Source organism: Mus pahari, chromosome 3 (genome assembly GCF_900095145.1).
Source record: "Mus pahari chromosome 3, PAHARI_EIJ_v1.1, whole genome shotgun sequence".
Taxonomy (NCBI): domain Eukaryota; kingdom Metazoa; phylum Chordata; class Mammalia; order Rodentia; family Muridae; genus Mus; species Mus pahari.
Window position 1 is genome coordinate 75,236,166 of NC_034592.1, and position 3,616 is coordinate 75,239,781.

Consider the following 3,616-nt stretch of genomic DNA (forward strand, 5'->3'; position numbering starts at 1 on the left):
AACAGAGGAATGGATACAGAAAATGTGGTACATTTACACAATGGAGTACTACTCAGCTATTAAAAACAATGAATTTATGAAATACTTAGGCAAATGGATGTATCTGGAAGATGTATCATTCTGAGTAAGGTAACCCAAACACAGAAGAAGTCACTTGATATACACTCACTGATAATTGGATATTAGCCCAGAAACCTAGAATACCCATGATACAATTTGCAAAAAGATAGAAAATCAAGAAGAAGGAAAACCAACGTGTGGATACTTCATTCCTCCTTATAATAGGGAACAAAATACCCATGGAAGGAGTTACAGAGACAGAGTGTGGAGTTAAGATGAAAGGATGGACCATCCAGAGACTGCCCCACCCGGTTATCCATCCCATAATCACCAAAACTCTGACACTATGGCATATGCTAGAATGATTTTGCTGAAAGGACCCTGATATAGCTGTATATTGTGAGGCTATACCAGTGCTTGGCAAACACAGAAGTGGATGCTCACAGTCATCTATTGGATGGAACACAGGTCACCCAATGGAGGAGCTAGAGAAAGTACCCAAGGTGCTGAAGGGGTCTGCAACCCTATAGGTGGGACAACAATATGAACTAACCAGTACCCCCAGAGCTTGTGTCTCTAGCTGCATATGCAGCAGAAGATGGCCTACTTAGCCATCATTGGGAAGAGAGGCCCCTTAGTCTTACAAACATTATAAGCCCCAGTACAGGGGAATGCCAGGGCCAAGAAGTGGGAGTGGGTGGGTAAGGGAGAGGAGCAGGGCAGGGGGAGGCTACAGGGGACATTAGGAATAGCATTTGAAATGTAAATGAAGAAAATATCTAATAAAAAAAAAGAATTTGTATGGTTCCAGGGTCTGTTCAGAGCAATAAAACCCTAAGAAGTTGGTATCAGGGGCTGGGATAATGATGTGATAGGCCTGAAAATGTTTTACTTTGGAGAAATGTACATTTTGGAACTATGGATTAGGAAAGCCATAGAATGCTTTAAGCAGGACTTAATGGGCCATCCTAGAAAATAGTGATACTCAGAATAAATTGAACTGTAGGGACCTGGCTCAAGAGGTTCCAGAGAAGAATTTAATTATGTGGCCTAGACATCATTGTTGTTATACTTTGGCAAAGAATGTAACTGGGTTTAGCCCTTGTCCAAAAAGTTTGCCTGAGGCTTACATGAAGAGTTTTTGATTAATTCCATTAGCAGACAAAAATCTCAAAAGAGCCTAGTAGAGATTCGGTCCTATGAGTGTTCACTTTTATGCAGATCTATAATGAAAACGAGCAAGCTGAGATAGGAAAAATAGAAAATGTACAATTTGAGGGGGGAGAGAACACCAGTGTGATTGAGATAAGTCCTGTGTTCAAGGAGATAAATGGATTAAAGAAAAGCCTGATGTTAAATGGAATAAAGGTAATTGTAACCTCAGGGGAAGATCCCACCCAGCAAGGCTTCCAATTTGTGAAAAGGAATTAAAGAAAAGCTCAGAGCTGGATATGGTGGCACATTCCTTCAATTCCAGCACTCCAGAGCCTGATACAGGAGGATCTCTGTGTTCAAGGTCAACCTGGGGAGAAAGTTCCAGGACAAACAAACTTTGATAATGAAGGATACCATTGCAAACAGAAAGCTGGTGAAGATGTAATGGAACAGGAGGGGCCATGTTCCAGCCCCCAAAAGCAGCAAACTTTGGAAGTTTTGGGTCACCTAGTTCTGGATTTAGAGTCAAGAAGAGAAAAAAAAGGTTAAGGAGTCTCCACCCATGACTGAGCAGAGATGCTGAGGCTAGGTATATGTTTGAAGCTGTGAATGTCTGAAGCCTGGATTGCCTTGGAGGCCTCAAAATATTGGAGATGCCAGAACCCTGGGATACCTGCCAAGGAAAGCTGTTAGTGAAAGACCCACAACATGAGGACTCCCCCACGTTTGTCTCAGGAGAGGCAACACCCCAAATCACTCACGAGAAATGGTCTTGATGCAAACCGCAAGACGACTTTTATTCCAGAGCACTCCGGGGCCCACAGTCATATACCATGCAGGGTTAGAGGACCAGGGACCCTGAGTAGCTGGGAGAGGGGGTATTTAAAGGAAGAAACCATAAATCAAGGGGGTGGGGAGGGTGCTCCTGAAAAATAACCAAAAATGCCAGTTAAGTATCAGGAGGGAGTCAGGGTCAAGACAAATTCTGTGAGTCTCTAACAATAGCACATTTGCATAGCAGGTTCCAGGAGCAGTCAGGGTGGGCCAGGGTGACTTTCTTTGAATGAACACTCCCCAACCCAGGAAGCAGATGGGTGGAGGAATGTTGCTTTCTGTTTTATGATTAGCATGCTGTGTCACATAGGTCACATTCTCAGGCCTGGGCCTAAAGACCTAGGTTTTATGTTTTTATGTTTTACTTTTTCATTAGCAGGGAGAAGAACCAGCCCAAGAGAAAGAAATGTGCTTCAGTCAATAAAGTTGAAAGGAGTTGGAGATCTGAAGAGCATTTTGACATCAGATGTAGAGATACAAAGTTTGGAGTTTTCCAAGTGTTGTAGTGATGTTTGTGTACACTGTGTGAAGATGTGTCTCTGTCTTTCCTTGATTGCCTAAGGCACCTTCTAATAAGTTAAAATGTAAAAACCTATGGCCTATAACAGAACACAGGTTAGTAAGGTGGGGCATCCAGTAAGTGAGAGAAAATGTAGGAAGGGGAGAGGTGTAAGAGACACACCACTGAGCAGTGGAGGAAACAGGAAGTAAAGCTGAGGAGAGGTTACCAGCCATGTGACAGATAAAGAATAATATAAATGGGTTAATAAGGTATAAGTTTGTTCAGAAATAAGCCTAGTTAAAGGTCTAGGCAAAAATTCATAAATAAACAGGTAAAATGGAAACTTCTAATTTCTTTAGAATAAGACCATATAAAGAGTAGAAAACAAGCACTTGGCATTGGTTTGGTTTGCTCCGAAAAGCTTCCATTGAGAGAAACTCACCCAAGAACTGATCATGAAGTTTGCACAACTTCACCTCAGGCTGGTTGGGGAACCGAACCTTTCCTGCTGAGTCTTAACTGGTGTTTGCTATAGGACTAAACTGCTGCCAAAGAATATCATGTAGAAGAATGAGAATTAATCCATTCTTATCTCCTAGTACAAAGCTCAAGTATAAGTGGATCAAAGACCTCCACATAAAACCAGAAACACTGAAATTGATAGAGGAGAAAGTGGGGAAAAGCCTCAAAGATATGGGCACAGGGAAAAAATTCCTAAACAGAACAGCAATGGATTGTGCTGTAAAATCAAGAATTGATAAATGGGACCTCATAAAATTGCAAAGCTTCTGTAAAGCAAACGATACTGTCAATAAGACAAAAAGGCTACCAACAGATTGGGAAAGGATTTTTACCAATCCTAAATCTGATGGAGGACTAATATCCAATATATACAAAGAGCTCAAGAAGATAGACTCCAGAAATTCAAATAACCCCATTAAAAATAGGGTACGGAACTAAACAAAGAATTCTCAACTGAAGAATACCTAATGGCTGAGAAACACTTGAAAAAATGTTCAACAACCTTAGTCATCAGGGAAATGCAAATCAAAATAACCTTGAGAT